Here is an 18,326-nt window from a genome sequence, read left to right as displayed (position 1 = left end):
AGCCCTTTGGAAGTGTGTCATCAATCCGTCTGTTTAGCCCTGTCTAGGAAGCTCCCGGGGGCTCCTCTTTTGTGCTCACCTAACACAACTCTAAAAAGCCAGGCCTGGCCTGTGGTGGAGCTGGAATTTCTAGGCTCCTGCTCTCCAACCCCCACCCCCCCCACCCCCGCCACAACCTCATGGGAAGGTCCTAATCTCCAGATAAACCACCGTTTCCAACTCTAAACGCTGACTTAACCTGTGAACAGAGCATAGGGTGACTTGTCCAATTGGACAGAGTTCTGGGAGTCATTATTGGATCCTCAGAGGTGAGTCACTCCTACAGAGCACCAGGGTTTAGCTGGTGGGGGTGGGGGTAGGGAACAGACAGCATTCTAGGAGGCTCTAGAGGGTTCTGGCAAGGTCTTGCCGCAAATATCCCTGGGGGATTTGGCAGAACCTTGAAATAGCTCGCTGGCCAGAGGCACCCTCCTCTAGGAGTACCTGGCTTTTTCTCTTTTCATTGAATGCTGGGAAGGCTCAGCCATTGTTTCAAGCCCATTCTTTCCCTGAAAAGGAAACCATCCATTTGCCCTCCCCCTTCTCCTCCTTCCCCCTTTTCAACTTAGAAAATATGGAAAGTCTCCAATAGTAGCCGCGACAAAAGAAGCCCTTAATCTTATTCATGATAACAGGAATAAGGAACATCAAAGTGAAGCAGCGAGCGCGCTCATTAGGGTGTTGAAATGTACTCCGCTGCAGATCCTGAGAAAGCTGCTCTCTTTTGTGTTGGAGAACAACACAGAAGGCCCAATTTCTGGACAGTTGCTGTATCACCAGATTCCCATCACCCACAGAATATTAGCATTTTCTGAGCCAGTAGGGCCCATGCTACTTGCTCTAGTTAGGCTCTTTTCATAGCAAGAGGCTTAAGTTACTAAAAAAAAGGAGGAGGAGGAGGAGGAGGAGGAGGAGGAGGAGGAGGAGCTGGTGGCTGCGGCTATGGCCAGGTGCAGTGACATGCACCTATAGTGCCAGCACTTTGGGAGGCCAAGGCAAGAGGATTGCTTGAGATCAGGAGTTTGAGACTAGCCTGGGAAACAGGGAGACTCTGTCTCTACAAAAATTATTTTAAAAAATCAGCTGGGCGTGATGGCACCTGCCTGTAGTCCCAGCTACTCGGAAGGCTAAGGCAGGAGGATCACTTCAGCACAAGAGTTCAAAACTGCACTAAGCTGTGATTGGGCCACTGTACTTAAGTCTGGACGACAGAGTGAGACCCTGCCTCTAAAGGAAAAAAAAAAAAGCTCCAGGAATGATGAGCAGTGGGGGAGCCGTGGGTGTGGGCAGGGCTCTGTGGACAAGCCAGGGTGTTCCTCCAGGAGTCTCTGCTTCACCCCTGGGCATCCTCTCATGAGTGCCCCCTCTCCTCTGGGTACCGACGCGGCCCTTGGTGCTGCCTCCAGACCTCTCCGATTACCCTTCCTGGGAAACTGCCTTGTTCTCGTGGTATTTCTTAGCTCAGCTCCCCAGAGGGAGCCCTGCACTAGCCCTGCCTTCGATCGCTAGGGCTGCTGTAATAAAATCTCACCAACAGGGCAGCTTAACAGCTGCCTAGCAGTTCTGGAGGCCGCAGTGCGAGGTCAAGGCTCCTCCTGAGGGCAGCGCCAGGGCTGCTGGTCCAGCCTCCCCCCAGCTTTTGCTGGCTATCTGTCGCATTCCCCAGCTTGTAATGCAGGCCCCTGATCTCTGGTGTCCTGTTCACACGACATTCTCCCTGTGTCTGTCTCTGCATCCAAATGTTCCTGTTTTAGAAGGACACCCATCATGTTTGATTGGAGCCATCCCACTCCAGTGTAACCTCATCTTTCTTACATATGCAATGACCCTCTTTCCAAATAAGATCAAATTAGAGGTACAGGGGTTTAGAACATATGAGTTTGAAGGACATGATTCAACCCATAACAGATCTCCTTCGCTTTTGGAACTGTGCCACATTGTAGCTGTGTACCTGACTGTATTCATCACCATAAGCGGCTGGCTTAAAACAACACAGATGTGTTGCCTCACAGTTCTGCAGGCTGGAAGTCCAAAATCAGGGTGGCAGCAGGGCCATGCTTCCTCTGAAACCTATAAAGGAATTTTCCCAATGTCCAGATAAGGTCACATTTACAGATTTAGGGAGTCGGGCTTCAACATATTCAACCCATAACAGTGACCATCTTGTGACTGGCTTCTCCTTGGATTGCGTCAGTTCTGTTCTAATCGGCTGGGGGAGGGTGTCTCTTGTGTGATACACACCGCTGAAAGTGGGACAGCTCACTTCACTTAGCAAAGGCAGAGATCTAAGAGGCTCCGTGAACCCACCTTCCAGGATTTGTTTCAAATATGTGCCCACTTAATGCCCTCCAGCTATCAAAACACAAGGCCTGACGGGCTTCCACTTCACCCAAAGCCACATCCAGTTACTGCCTCAGAAACAATAGGGTAGGGCCACTTCAGAAAGCACTTGCTCACCACAGAGTCTCTTTCATAACCAGGGGTGGTTATGCTGAGAGCCTTTCTAGATCGTTCTCTGCATTCTGCAATCCATGTAATAAATGGTTAATGCAACCACCACTGATATAGATTCTATATGACAGCGGAACAAAAATGGAATTTCTGCATGAGCAGAAAGACAGCCACCTCCCCGACTTGAGTCCTGGACCCACACATTTCAGCAGTGGCAGGGGCAGCATTATTCTTGGTAACTTGTCCCCAGTCCTGAGCCCTGCAGACACTCTCCTAGCCTCACAATGTGGAACCATTATTATTACACTGACCACCTCTGGGTAGTGAGAGAATTTGGGGATCTCCGTGTGACCTCACTTCTTTGCACTGAAGTGAGTTCTGTGGTTGCTGAATCTGACTTCCAGAGTTTGTCCTGGGAGGGTTCTGCCACATGTCTGCTGGTGGCCTTGTCACAAATAGAGCCACCTGGTTTTCCAGCTGTGTTATAAGATCTCAGGATTAGGCTGGGAACGGTGATTCACACCTGTAATCTCAGTACGTTGGGAGGCTAAGGCAGGTGGATCACTTGAGGGTCAGGAGTTTGAGACCAGCCTGGCCAACTAAAAGAGGTCTCCTTAGTAGAGACCAGCCTCATCTCTACTAAAAATACAAAAATTAGCTGAGCATGGTGGCACACACCTGTAATCTCAGCTACTTGGGAGGCTGAGGCAGAAAAATAGCTTGAACCTGGGAGGCAGAGGTTGCAGTGAACCGAGATTGTGCCACTGCACTCCAGCCTGGGTAACAAAAGCAAAACTCCATCTCGAGGAAAACAAAACAAAACAAAACAAAACAAAAAAAACCCCTTAGGATTAATGCAGAACCAAAGCTCCCTGCAACCTTAGTTTGAGAGTGACATGTCCCTTTGTATTAGGCTGGGATTTTTATAATGATACACTTCCTGCAGAACCCTTGGGGGCTGCTCATCAATTCCTACTCTGGGGCCTCTTGGCTTAGAGAGCCATGATTTTGCCTCTCTGTGCATCTGGGTCACCACCGCTGTGGAGACGCCAGTTCTTAATAGCTACAGTTGGGCTCCAAAGACCAAAGCTGCAAGGCCTTCATTGCTGGGGGGTAGGGAGGACCTCCCATTAGAGCTGGGCAGCTGAGCACTTTCTCCATCATGATCTGATTTTGACCTTGTTGCATGACTGTGGGCTGGATGGCTTCATGGTAGAAGCTGTGGGTGGGGCAGGCGTGGTGAACACACACTGCAGACTATCATTATGTGATAGGAAATTCAGTGACATTTAAAAATAAACCCAGTCACGTCAGCAAGCTGCCAATGGGTTGGCATTTTCGCACACAGTACCTCTCGCTCCCACGGAGGGCTCCTTGAGGGACACATGCTGTTTCCCAACCATGATGTCTTTTGATCCTCAACACAATCCTGGGGTCTACTTTTAGGATTCTCACCTCATAACTGGGGAAACAGAGACAGAACATTTCAGTTATCTGTTCAGGATTACAAGGCAAGTCTGAGAACCTTCATTCCCTAACTTCCAGTCCTATTCCCAGCCTTTAGTTTGATGTTAACAGCTGTTTGTAATTTTAGCAGGGAGATGTGTACATTCGTGGTTCTCAAGGAAGGGAGGACCATGTTAAGGAATGCAGAAGGTCACCCTACTTATTCCTCCAGTTTCCCTGGGTTGCCCTGTCTTTGCTGCCTCATTTTCTTTGTTAGAAATTCACTTTGCTGTCTTCCACGCTCATTACGCATCGTTATGTTGGGGTGTGTGTGTGCAGAACGAATAATTAACTCCCAGGCTTTGCCTTCTCTTTGTCTCAAACACTTTCCACCCTCCCGTCTCTTCTCCAGAGATCAAACTCTTATCCCTTTTTCTATTTTCCTTTGATGCAGGCTTTATGACTGGGAGGATGTGCTTGTCAGTTTCTATTCTGAGGACTTGGAGGTCATTACAGTCCCTGCTTCTGTTAAAATGATGAATTTGGAGGAGGCCCACCAGCCTCCCCTTCCTCCACCACTTCACTTGTTTATGTGTTTGCATAATCTGTTTTCAGCAGTAATTGTCCTATATAGGAAAATATGAAGCCTTATTTTGACAGCTGGCAGCGTCTTTGATATTGGAAGATGTCATTTGGAGAAGAGGGAACAGCGGCAGATCGCAGGCAGCTGTTCGCCGCCGTGGTAGCCCGTGAGCGCAGCTGTGGGGCGGTGATGGTGGGATTTGGGATTGGGCAGGCTGGTGTTTGTTTCTGTTTTGTGTTTTGTCAAATCCCGGGGGCTGGCTATCATTAGACTACAAGCAGCACATTCGATTTAGTTAGAACCAGGAGCTGACGGCATCAGAGAAGAGGAGGGAGAAAGAGCAAAGGGGCATGGAGCAGAAAAAGAAAGGAGAAGAGCAGGAGAGGACCTCGAAAGGTGGAATAAGGCCATGAATGCGGGGGAGAGAAGTCGCAGGCAGAGAAAGACAGAAAATGAGGAGGTGGAAACAGGCTGTGTGGGGGATGGGCTCATTGCCCAAGTCAGGCTCTGCCCTGGGACCTGGGGATTCTCCAGGCTTTTTCACCGGTCAGTGTCACAGGGACAGCTGCTGCCTTAGTGCAGGGAGCCCAGTCCCTTCCCCGCCGTCCCTGCAGCCTGCACACAGGGCCCACCCGCAGCCGCCTCCCCCGCTCCAGCAGCTGGAAAGGCTCCCATCAGCCGGTGAAGGGGAGCAGGAAAGCCACTGCTTTGAGACTGCTGTCCGTGCACGCACATGCGTGGGAGAAGCGACTTTCTTACTCTTTCTTCAGTTCCAAGGAGCCAATGAGTGGCCTGTGAGGGGCTCAGGTGTTGTTCCCGTCAAGACTCACCGGGCCTGCTGCCAGGGCTCACATTCCTGCCCCGGCTACAGAATCCGGTCAGGCTGTGTCCTGAACCCCACCCCCACCAGTGCCGGCACACACACCCCCTCCACCTCCTCTTCTCGGTATCCTGTCCTGGGCATGCCTGGAGACCACCACCAGAACGTCCAACTCTAAAGCCACAGAGACCCGGGCTTCGTGGCAAAAGCAGACCAGTGCATTCCTGCAGGTGAAGGACTAAGATGGGAACCCCGGAAAGGAGTCTCTCCTCATTGCAAACAGAGATAAGCCTTCGTAGAGAGCCGCACACAGGAACAGGAGTGGCCTCCCCTCCAGGGGCTGTGACAGGGGAATCTGTGGGTCACTGGCATCTCTGCCACCACCAGCCACAGGTCAGCCAGGCCCTCCCTGGGCCCCTGTCCACAGCAGTCGGGGCTGGCCTGTTTATAGCTGGGTTATCACACAAAACCAGGGAAGTCAGGGACCCACCTTGACTGCAGGACAGAAACACGACCCAGGGTGTTGCTGGGGAGGCCCGACCTGGCTCGGATTGGCTGATTTCTCCTTTACAGGCTAAAGATCTGCTGCCCACTGGCTCCTGCAGCCCTCTGTGGAGTGGGGGAGGCCCCCCCTCCATCCTGCGTTACCATCCTAGCTGCCTCTGTTCCTGCAGCTGACTGCAGGGGTGGGAGTTCTGCTAGGAAGGTAAGTGGGTTGTATTTGCATCCATGTCACACACAGCTGACAGAAGCTAGGCGATTCCAGGGAAAATGGCCTCTCTTCCTTCCGCGTGGCCTGGCTGCAGCTTAGGTGTACAGAGGAGTGGCTCCCAGGCCCCCCTCTCAATCCCGTCCTCCTGGTGGGAGGAGGTGGCAGGAGGTGGGAGAGAGTGTGTGGCTGGGTCTAGCTGCTTCTGCAGGCTTCTTGCTGTCAGGTCTCTCTGGTGTCAGAAGTCCCCTGCCCTGGGGCCACCTTATGGAGTCAGGATGCCAGACAGACTAGCAGGGAAGCAGCCCTGTTGTGGAGGGGTGGGGGCGTTGAATCCTGCCTCCCCCTCTCTCTGTTCTCTGCGTGGGATCATGGTGGCCCCGAGGGAGTTCAGAAGTGCCAGCCTTACACGGAAGGGAAGCCCTTATTTGCCTGATCTTCTACACAGGCTTCTCCTATGTGCTAGAGTCGGGCATAATCCCAAGGAAAAATTCAAGAAAACAAGGGGTCCCAGAATGCAAGGCTGCAGAGAGCTCAAGGCAAGCATTTACTGGATGTCCTAACGAGGAGATCCTCGAGACCGGGAAGCTGCAGTGAACACTGGGCACGCTCCTTTGGGGATCTTGGCTGAGAAGCCTTCATGTTGGCAAGGGAGAGTAGGAAGGACCTTCTCTCCTGCCTACACCAGTGGGCAGGCTTTCACATGAGAAGGAAAGAGGAAATGTAATTATTCCTGAGACTAAAGAGATCAGGTGGCATGGTATGAATGATTAGGGAACAAGACTGTCATACACATCATGACAGTTTGTCAGTTCCAACTTCTCTCATGTGAATGACAGCTGACATTTATACTTGCACGACCAGGAGCCAATAATAACTAGAAAGCGGCAAGTGGCTCTGTCCCTTCTGCCTCCACTAAGGAAAGCATCTCAGCTAGGCTCGGGGGCTCACGCTTGTAATCCCAGCACTTTGGGAGGCCAAGTCGGGTGGATCACCTGAGGTCAGGAGTTCAAGACCAGCCTGGCCAACATGGTGAAACCCCGTCTCTACTTAAAAGACAAAAATTAGCCAGGTGTGATGGCAGGCACCTCTAACCTCAGTTACTCAGGAGGCTGAGGCAGGAGAATTGCTTGAACCTGGGAGGTAGAGGTTGCAGTGATCTGAGATCATTCCATTGCACTCCAGGCTGGGCAACACAGCGAGACTCCATCTCAAAAAAAAAAAAAAAAAAAAAAAAAAAAGAAAGAAAAGAAAGCATCTCAAAGTGCAAGTGTATGGTAATGACTTCATTGTAGAAATAACATCAAATCACCTCTAGTTTATTAAATATTATAATAAACCAAAGAATGGCACTTTCACTCTTAGTCACAAATTACTTGTAACATGCCTCTCAATAACATAAACTAACAAAAAATTCAGTGAGATTCAAAACTCACAGTTCAACTAACATCCCTGCGGTACTCACTCTTCCTTCTTAAAAAAATATCAATGCTAGTAACTTAACAGAAAAAACTCATAAACACCAAACAGCGATTCCTTGCCTCAAAAGTCTCTTTGGATATATACTGGCATATCCATCAGCTTACAAAGTTGTAATCAGTGTGTACACATAATTTCATGTTCTTCTTTTCTTCACTAAACATTTCATCTATACATTCTCATTTACTGGTATACTCACAATATCTAGGGGCTAAAAGTATTTTATTAACGAATGTTTTTCCATTGTGGAGTATTGGTTGTTTCCCACTGTTCATTTTACAGTGCTACAATTGACTTTTTTGTAGAAAAAAAAATCAGTGTTTTATGTTTTCATTTTGAGGTACGTTTTCCCAAGTTAAAATATTGAATCAATGGGTCTAAAGGGTTTGATGCCTTCTCACATAGTGCCGGATTCCTTTTCTATAAGAATACACAAGCTGGGCATGGTGATTCATGCCTATAATCCCAGCACTTTGGGAGGCCGAGGTGGGTAGATCACCTGAGATCAGGAGTTCAAGACCATCCTGGCCAACATGGTGAAACCCTGTCTCTACTAAAAATACAAAATTAGCCAGGTGTGGTGATGCGTGCTGTCATCCCAACTACTTAGGAGGCTGAGGCATGAGAATTGCTTGAACCCGATAGTAGGAGGTTGCAGTGAGCAGAGAGTGCACCAGTGCACTCCAGTCTGGGCAACAGAGTGAGACTGTCTCAAAAAATAAAAAGAAAATACAACTATTGTTAGTACCACTAGCAATATACAAATATCCAGGAATATCCAGTCTTCTTCACGCCAAATGGATTTTTTCTTTTCTTTTTCTTTCTTTCTTTCTTTTTTTTTTTTTTAGTTTCATAGATATGCAATATTACTCAAAAGAATTGCTTTGTCTGGTGCTGTGGCTCACGCCTGTAATTCCAACACTTTGGGATGCTGAGGCAGGTGGATCACAGGGTTACATGTTAAAGGTCAGCCTGCCCAACATGGTGAAACCCTGTCTCTACTAAAATACAAAACAATTAGCTGGTTGTGGTGGTGCTCATCTGTAATCCCAGCTACTCAGGAGGCTGAGGCAAGAGAATCCCTTGAACCTGGGAGGCGGAGGTTGCAGTGAGCCGAGATGGTGCCATTGCACTCCAGCCTGGGTAACACAGTGAGACTCCATCTCAAAAAAATAATAATAAATAAATAAATAAAAAGAATTGCTTTAACTCTGCATTTCTGAAGTTGAATTTAGGGGAGAGCCTGTGCCCCCGATGCCACCCTAAAGTGTTGGAGCCTCTTCACCCCGACAGCCTCCTTGCACACACAAGTATGAACCCAAAGAGGGAAGTTTCCTCAAGACCCAAGCCCAGACGGCCGGCTCACACACACATGTGACTGGTTTAAAGGAAAGTGTGTAGCTGGCTGGGAGCATGGCACAGCAACCACTAGTTTAGCACCTGACAAAGGGTAGACCGTCAGAAGTAGGCGCTGAACTAGCTGCATCTCGGGAGTCTGAAGGGGTGTGTAACGCTGTGAGCCCTTCCTCCCTGAGGCTGTATAGCAATTACACATGCCTCCTGAACAGCTTTTCTTACTCTGTCTTCTGTTCTAAGTACAGCAACTCCATGTCCTAAATCTGCTAACATTTCAAACAGGTGGTCCAGTTGTCCCCAGAAAGTGCACCGGTTCTTTTGGGACCGCATATCCCAAATTTGGACTGGGGACATGTGGTCACTACTATTTTGATATGTTGGTCTCCCACACTCCACTAGAACTCAAGCTTATTAAGAGTAAGGACTGTCTTATTCATCATTCCAAACCTGTATCATCCCTTTCTACAACCTACACCATCCTTTAATTATAAAGTTGGTTCGACTTGCTCTCTTGTCACTTAGAGAGTTGCTATTCTTTGAAAATATGGCTCCTAAAATAGCTCCATCTCTTTTCTCTCTTCCAAGCTCCGTATGTGTGTGTGTGTGTGTGTGTGTGTGTGTGTGAAAATGGGTTCCAAAGATATAATTTTCTTTGATGTGTTATATGTAGCAATAGAGAAGCAAAAGGCAGTAATATACCCAGTAAGCACTGCCTATCAAACTAATTCTGAAGACTTTATTGTCCTGCTGACAACTAAAGAATGGTATTTGAAAGTCACAAATTTCACTGCTTTCACGCAGTATGTAAATTGAAGTTCGCATGGCCGATGGAAGATATTAGCCAGAGGTGTCAGTTATATAAAGGGTTTCAGTACAGTGCTATAAATGCATCACTCTCAATAAATATTAAAATGATGAAAATAGGCCCGGCGTGGTGGCTCACAGCTGTAATCCCAGCCCTTTGGAAGGCCAAGGTGGGCAAATCATGAGGTCAGAAGATCAAAACCATCCTGGCTAACATGGCGAAACCCCGTCTCTACTAAAAATACAAAAAAAAAAAAAAAAAAAAAATTAGCCAGGCATGGTGGTGGGGGCCTGTAGTCCCAGCTGCTCAGAAGCCTGAGGCAGGAGAATCGCTTGAACCAGGGAGGTTGCAGTGAGCCAAGATTGTGCCACTGCACTCCAGCCTGGGCAATACAGAGAGACTCTGTCAAAAAAAAAAAGATGAAAATACTAAACACACTTTTGGAAGTGACATACTGGTATAGCATATTCATACAGCAAATTCTCTAGAGTATCAGAATTCTGGCAAATGCTTTGATTCTCAACTCTCCACATTCCACTGACTTTAACAGAGATCCCAGCACCTAACACTGTCTTCTGAATTCCTCCTCCTATGATGACAGGAGCCCGAAAGGCTGAAGGGAGCTTATCTTGTTGACCTGCACAGTCTTCAATACGCAAGGAGACCACAGCATCCTCAACATAAAGCTCAAATCCAAGCTTTTGCGACTGGACCAAAACATCTGGATAGTTACATGAGGGTGAAGGGGATGGCTACTCATTTCTAGAACGATAAGTTTCCCTTGCCAGGAATTGTCTTTCATTATCCAGTAGGGTTTTTAATTCTCCCTCAAAGAATTTAAATGACAAATTCAAGATAAAAGGAAAGTGTCCTTTGGAAAATAAACATCCATCATCAGTCCCATTTGTGGGTTTCCAAGACAGCTGGTGAGAATCTAGGATAATATGAAACCTCTTCTGCATCTCTTGACACATCTGGCCCCAGCCCAGCACCTTCTGATTCTAGAAGACTTTCCATCTTACAGCTTCCCCTGCAGCCCCGCAGGCCTGCCTGGACAGCTGTGGCTTGCCGGCACTGAGGCCGCAAAGCTGCTGATCAACCAGCGAGTATGTGTTCCTTCCTTTTCCCCACTTCCTGCACAACCCGAGCTCCAGATGCGACGCAGAGCAGGGTGGCACAGGCCGGGGTCTTGCAGCGCTCACTCTGAGCGCTGCTCCCAGTGGCCTAAGACCGGCGAGGCAGCAGCACCACCGCCATTGGAGGATGGAGGTGGGGGATGTGGACTGAGATCCAGAGTGGCCCCTGCGAGCTGTCTACATGGCCAAACCCCCCAGCTGGCCATCAGCAGGACCAGGAAAGGGGTAAGGAATGACTATGAAAGGCTGGGCCTTGGACGTCAGCAAGAGCCCCACACGGAGGGAACCTCTGGGGCTGCAGTCAGGGTAAGCAGCAAGAGCTGAGGCAGAGTTTGGTTCTGGAGACGGGTCAAGGTGGGAGAGATGTCCTGGGACCCCCCCAGTCTTCACTGAGGGATCCTGGGCTCCAGTTATGGTTCAGTCATTCCATGTATAGACCAGGCTTTTCTCTTGGCTGGCCTGAGTCCCAGGGACTAGGATCCTGGCACTATATGAGACCGAATGTGCCCCCTCCTGCGGAATATACTTTGAGGAAGGAGTTTTCAGGAGGAAGAGTTTGGGGTGATAGAAAAGCTTACCACTTAACTAGCGCCCAGAACCCACACCTGAACTAGTAATTTAATTAGCATTTTTAAAATGTTCTTTGTTTTTTAGAGACAGGGCCTTGCTCTGTCGCCCAAGCTGGAGTGCTGTGGCACCATCATGGCTCGCTGCAGTCTCAAACTCCTGAGCTCCTGAAGGTCCCCCAGCCTCAGCCTCCTGAGTAGCTAGGATGATAGGCGTGTACTATCCTCTAGTCTCAGCCTCCCCAAGTGCTGGGATTACAGGCGTGGGCCAATGTGCCTAGCAGCGACTTAATTCTAAACTTTGACAGATTATTAATCAATTTCTTATCTTCCCCATATTTGGCTCAGGTAAGAGATGGGGCAGTGTCTAAGGAACCTCAGAGGACTCAGCCAGGAACACTGGGAAGAAGCCTCAGGTATTTGTACATGCATGTTCATAACAGCATTATTCATGGTAGCCAAAAAGTAGAAACAACCCAATGTCATGGATGGATGAATGGATAAAGGAAATGTGAATGGATAAAGATAAAAATGAATGGATAGAGATAAATAAAAGACATACAGTAGAATGTGATTCAGCCTTTAAAAAGAAGGGAATTCTAAAATATATAAATACAATTAAAATGTTTTCAAAGAAAGGATAATCTCCCATTATGCTATAACATACATGAACTTAAAGACATTAAGCTAAGTGAAATAAAAGGACAAATACTACATGATTCCACTTCTATGAGGTATCCAAAGTAGTTAATTTGTAACATATAGAGATAGAAAGCAGAATGGGTGTTGCCTGGGGCTGGGTGGAGAGGGAAAGGGGACTTGTTTACTGGATACAGAGTTGCAGGTTTGCAAGATGATGAGAGTTCTGTCAACGGGTTGCACAACGGTGTGAATAGCTTTAGCATACAGAACTGAATGGGAGTTACTGTTGAACGGATACACAGTTTCAGTTTGGGAAGATGATACACAGTGGGGATAGTTGTAGGAAATGAATGTACTTAGTGCCACATCACTGTATCTTTAACATGGTTAAAACGGTAGCTTTTATGTTACATGTATTTTACCACAGTTAGAAAAAAAAATTTTCTTTTTTAATAATCAGGTAAGTTTCCTTCAAACTCAGGAACCTTTCTGTGGGGAAGCCCTCTTCCCCAACTAACATAGCAACTCCTTAAAGTTTAGGAAATGACAAAGGATAAAATAATATGTTCTCTAGTGAAAAATGCAGAACAACAAAACAAAACTAGGAAGAGGCAGATGCAGGGGAAATAATGAAGGGCTGGCACTTGCTTTTAGCTTTGTCTGTGCCAGTGGTTCCCAAAGTCAGCGTGCCTCAGAAGACTGAGCGGGCTTGTGAAAATGTGGATTACATTTGTTGTTTTCTCTTTTTTTGCATAAAATCTTTCAGAAAAGATGCGCATTTGCATTTCTAACAAGTTCCCAGGTGATGCTGACTTTGTAATTCAGGTCCCACACTTTGAGAACTGCTGGCCTATCCAAATCTCTTTCAAGTATCGACACCACAGTCGTCGTCAAGTTCTCGAATTTTAGTAAGAGGAGTTTCCTGCAATGTTGATTGTAATTCCAGATTCCTAAGCCTATAAAAATATGTCATTTTTAAAGCTTTCCCACCTGATTCTAATACAGTATGTGCTCATTCCATAGGCTAATTAATGCTGCCCTAAGCATGCATGAATTAGCCCAGTGGTTCTCAAAGTGTGGTCTGTGGACCACCAGCCATAGCGTCACCTGGGTACTAATTAGAAAACCATATCCTCAGGCCCCACCCCTGACCTACTGAATCAGATACTCTATGGGTGGAGCCTGTAGATCTGGGTTTCAACAAGCCTTTTGGGTGGTTCTGATTCACACTCAAGTTTGAGAATCATGGAGTTACATCTTTGAAAACTCTTTTCTCATTGATATACTTACTGATGGCAAGCAAGAGTTTTCGGACAATGGATGGGAAGTTTCGCCATGTGCGTGGCCAGGGCTCGCTCTGTGCCCAGGCTGGAGTGCCATGGCACAATCATGGCTCACTGCAGCTTTGATATCCCAGACCCAAGTGATCCTCCCTCCTCAGCCAGTAGCTGGGACGGCAGGCGTGCAGTACCACGCCTGGCTAATTTTTGTATTTTTTGTAGAGATGGGGTTTCATCATGTTGCCCAGTTTGGTCTCCAACTCCTGGGCTCAAGTGATCCTTCCACCTCAGTCTCCTAAGTGCTGGGATTACAGGTGTGAGCCACTGCGCCCAGCTGAAAGGTTAGTTTCTAAGTGTTGAAAAGTGACAAAAGAGTAAAGAATGTTCTTCTGCAGAGGTCTACATTAAAAACTAACACGCATGATGGTGTCTTCAGCTTCACTAATGGTGCCTGTAAGAAATGGATTTAATCTACAGCAGAAGGGATTGCATTAAAGGAAGAAAATGTCTTGGCAATAAGGATGATTAAACAGTGGGATGAGCTAAAATAGTTGATTGCGGAAGATTCTTCTCTGGAGGATTTTTAAAGGATGGCTTCTCATCTGTCTGGAATGATGCTGGGGGGATGTTTTGAATTCCCTTCTAACCATAATTCTGATGTTCACATCTACATAACAGCACATTAAACTAATATGGACTCTGTGTCCCTCAAGCTTATAAAAGAGTGATAAGTGGAAGCTTCCCTCGCTATTAGACTGCTAGTAAAACAGAATTAGCAAGTGGTGAACAGATACAATATTAATACATTCAGAAGACCTTCATTTCAATAGGAGGAAAGCCCAATGTCTCTTTTGCCAGTCCCTTAATCCTCTGTGAATGATTTAAGAGGCATCAGCTGTTTTCCACAGATTCGTCCTACGGGAACCAAGTCTTCAATAAAGAAAAATAAGAAATCAGCTTCTACCTGACCATATCTCTCTGTGGTTCTGATTTTAAGATGCAGTTGGAATTAGACATCAAGGCAAAAGTTGCTGAAAAGGGAAGATCTTAAAGTAAAAAGAGAGGCAGGAAGGAAACCTCTGAACAAACACAGATAGGAATGGCAGCTTGAGAGGGCAGGCCTCCACCCTGGATATAAAGTGGGAGTTGATACCACATCAGGACAGAGGTGTCAGACCCAGCCGTGAACCCAGCTGGGGACTAGGCCAGAAGAGACACAGCCATCACGGGGTTTAACTCTCTTAAGCATTTCTGATCCAGGAAAGATTGTTTTAGCCAGATGCTTGCATTTTTTTCAGTAGGAGCCATAACCAAAACTGATGTAGAGGGTCGGGTGAGGTGCTCACCCAGCACTCTGGGAGGCCGAGGCAGGGGGATTGCTTGAGCCCAGGAGTTCGAGACCAGCCTGGGCAGTGTGTCAAAACCCTATCTCTACAAAAAATACAAAAATTAGTCAGGCGTGGTAGTACACATCTGTAATTCCAGCTACTCAGGAGGCTGAGGCATGAGAATTGCTTGAAATCAGAGGTGGAGGTTGCAGGGAGCCGAGATCTTGCCACTGCACTCCAGCCTGGGTGACAGAGCGAGACTTTGTTTCAAAAAAGGAAAAAATAAAAATAAAAATAAAGTTGGCCCTGAAGTCAAACGACTTGGATTAAAACCTTCTTCTACCACTTGACTATGGACATGATTCTCAACATCTCTGAGCCTCAGTTTCCTTATTTGAAATAGGAGGACTAACTAGAATTGGGTTATTGAGGTGATTTCATGAGATAATGACTGTGCACGGGGCAGGCCATGTGGTCAGTGCTCGACAAATCTTAGCTTTCCAGTATTTTTCCACAGAACTGCACGGCTCAACTCTCAGGTTCACTAAAGCGGTACCTCCCAAATGCTAGGGTAAGAGCTGGCACCAGACTGTAACAAAGTTTTCAGCATTCATTGGCAAAAGGGGAGAAGTGAGGAGAATGGCATGCAGGGTGGCATTCAGTGAGCCACCGCACCCAGCCAAACTCATTCTTTTAATCAGGAATCAACACAGGTGATAACTAACCATTCCCTCAATAACGGCATTAATCCACTCATGAGGGCAGAGCGCTCATGACCTAATCACCTCTCTAAAGACTTCTACCTGGTGGTCCAAGGGCCCTTATATCTCAACATGAGTTTTGGAAGGGGCCTTCAAACCATAGCAGACATAGAGAACAGAGATGGTTCTCTCTGTCTCCACATTCATGACACATCCTTCATTAATTAAAACGTTCCATTTTAGCACTGAAGATCATTTCTCTGGTGGTTGCGTGTTTTTTTTTTTCCGCCAGAGAGAGCCAGCTAGGCCAATGCATCTCAGTTTGCCTGGGACTTTCCCAGTTTTAGCACTAAAAGTCCCACAACCCTGGCAGCTTCTGACAAGCTGGGACAGCTGGTTGCCCTAGAGGTAGTGGTGATGTACCCCTTACTGCACTGTTGGTCAAAGATTAGGCACAGGTAGGTCTAAGTTCAGAGAATGAAACTGATCAAGAGAGATTTCTGGGGTCATTTAACCCAGACAGGGGTTGGGATCATTTAACTCAGAGCAGAGAAAGCTGAGGTGGGGATGGGAAGGGGCTATTTTGGTAACAACCTTCACGTGTGTTTGCTGGGTGTGCTTGAATGTGTGTCCAGCTGCGGTCCATCTCCACCCGAAATCAGAGCCAGAGGAAATGGGTGGGAGTGGAGCCTGAATGTACTCTCGAAGCCGAATTTCCTGACAGTAAGTATTCTTAGACACTAGAATGAGTTTCTAAGACAGATTAGGCATTGTCCTTGGCGGCGTTCAGCACAGTGAATTCCTGAGGGCTTGAAGAGTTTAGGTGTGGCCCGAGAGCTGAGGGGATGGGCAAAACATATTTCCAAGATTCCTTCCAACCCTAGGACTCTGTTTTCATCTACCCACTAATTATGGCTGTAATTATTTTTCTTGTCCTCTTTTGCCCATAAACCTTATGATGAGCAAGAAAAAGTGGTTTGATTATAGTCTCCTTAAGGAACCAGTGAAGCTTCCCCGAAGCGTGATGTAGAGGAAAGGTTAGCATGTTTGTTTGTTTTTCCCTAAGGCATGTTTGCATTTAGAAGAGATTATTTATTGCTTAATTTAATAATAGCAATATTAAAAATTTAAAACAAGGAGAAAAATTCCCTGTAATCCTATTACTCCAACAGACTGGTCCACCCTACTTTTCTTCCCATTAATCATTCTGAGATTTCCAGAGTTGCACGTGGGGTTTTGTTTGTTTGTTTGTTTGTTTTCAGACCGAGTCTTGCTCCGTCACCCAGGCTGGAGTGCGGTGGCACTATCTTGGCTCACTGCAACCTCCACCTCCTGGGTTCAAGCGATTCTGTCTCAGCCTCCCGAGTAGCTGGGATTACAGGTGCCCACTACCCCACTTAGCTAATTTTTTTGTGTTTTCAGTAGAGACGGGCTTCACCATGTTGGCCAGGCTGGTGTCAAACTCCTGACCTCAAATGATCCACCTGCCTTGGCCTCCCAAAGTTCTGGGATTGCAGGCATAAGCCACTGTGCCCGGCTCCTCCCCAGGTCTTCTTAATATTTAATTTGGCCTCCAACTTTACCCATTTAGGATTCTTACATTACAGCAATTGGACCTTATGGAATAATTAAAGTAAAAAGCAAACCAAACCAAACTAAAAGAAAATCCTAGTTAGTTGAGTTGTTTCTAATTTTTAAAATCAGCTTGTTTTCCTTCATGGAATTGTCTTGCATTCTGGGAAATCAAGCTGAGCCATCTGGTGAATGGTTGCGCTTCCAATCGATAGGCTTTGAGGCTGGCGATGGGTCCTTATTGTTTTAGGGATTTCTCTCTTTCATATACACAGTTTCCTTTGTTGGAAATTTAGTCCCTGCTATACCAAACCTGAACATCTCTTTCCATTGTGCTATTCTTTTTTATTTTTATTTTTGAGACACAGTTTCACTCTGTTCCCCAGGCTGGAGCTCAGTGGCCCCATCTCGGTTCACCGCAACCTCCACTTCCCAGGTTCAAGCGATTCTCCTGCTTCAGCCTCCTGAGTAGCTGGGATTACAGGCACCTGCCACCATGCCCAGGTAATTTTTGTATTTTTAGTAGAGACAGGGTTTTGCCATGTTGGCCAGGCTGATCTCAGCCTCCCAAAGAACTGAGATTAGAGGCATGAGCTACCATGCCTGGCCACATGATTCTGTTTCTAAACTTCCTGCTCTGCGTATTATCTTGCCGTATGTGTATGCTTTTTAATGTGGGTTACTGTCAAATAGAGCTAGTGCTTCTTTGCTTTTGTTTCTCAGAATTCCCTTGGCTATTTGTGGACTTTTCTTTATACATTTTAGAATTAATTATTCCAATTTACGCATCATCTTGAGATTCTGGTTAAAATGATATTGACGTAGACATTAATTTAAGGAGCATTAACATCTATTCTGTGCTGTTTGTCCATCCATTAGACATGATATATATCTCTGTTTACTTATTTGTTCTTTTATATCCTTTATTAGAGTTTTTCTCCCACAACCGTGTGTGGTTTTGTTGCTGTCAGGTTAATTTCTAATACCCTCTACTTCTGGAGATTTGACAATATCAAGTAGTGTTGCTCCTTCACCCTTGCGTTTCACCAGACTTCAAATGGTGTAGGTGTGGCCTAATGGAGTTCTTGCAATATTGTAATAAAACTGAATCTGAGTAAAAAGCATGTTATCCAGGGTTTATATTAATATTTGAGATGACATCATTTATCATGCCTTCTAAAATGCACCAAATGATTTGGTTCAAAATGAAATCAGCCTGCTGAAGTATTCACTCAAGAGATTTTAATAGATTTTTCTTCCCCAGTAATGCAGGAGGTCAGCTCTCAGTAAAACACACAAAGGCATAAGGTCATGAGCTATTCTCTCTGAAATCTCCTTCATTTCAACAGCTCCCAAGTGTTAGAGAGAATTAATTGCTCATCTGTAAGAACTGGGACCCAGAGAAGTTTCGAA

General features: G+C 46.5%; 1 long non-coding RNA gene across 5 annotated transcripts in view; it reads left to right on the top strand.

Annotated features, from left to right (window-relative positions):
* Positions 1–969: 969 nt before the first annotated feature.
* LOC104651077 (uncharacterized) overlaps positions 970–18,326 on the top strand; it is a 94,442-nt gene continuing 77,085 nt past the window's right edge. For 3 of the 5 annotated variants that reach the window (XR_012513071.1, XR_012513072.1, XR_012513070.1), the window contains exon 1: positions 970–17,417. This is a non-coding gene — a long non-coding RNA (uncharacterized LOC104651077). The remainder of the gene's footprint in view (positions 17,418–18,326) is intronic. The other 2 variants (XR_012513074.1, XR_012513073.1) reach the window with 2 other exon arrangements.

This window comes from Saimiri boliviensis, chromosome 13 (assembly GCF_048565385.1).
Source record: "Saimiri boliviensis isolate mSaiBol1 chromosome 13, mSaiBol1.pri, whole genome shotgun sequence".
Lineage (NCBI taxonomy): Eukaryota > Metazoa > Chordata > Mammalia > Primates > Cebidae > Saimiri > Saimiri boliviensis.
The sequence above is the reverse complement of the archived record's forward strand: the minus strand, read 5'-3'. Positions and strand labels throughout refer to the sequence as shown.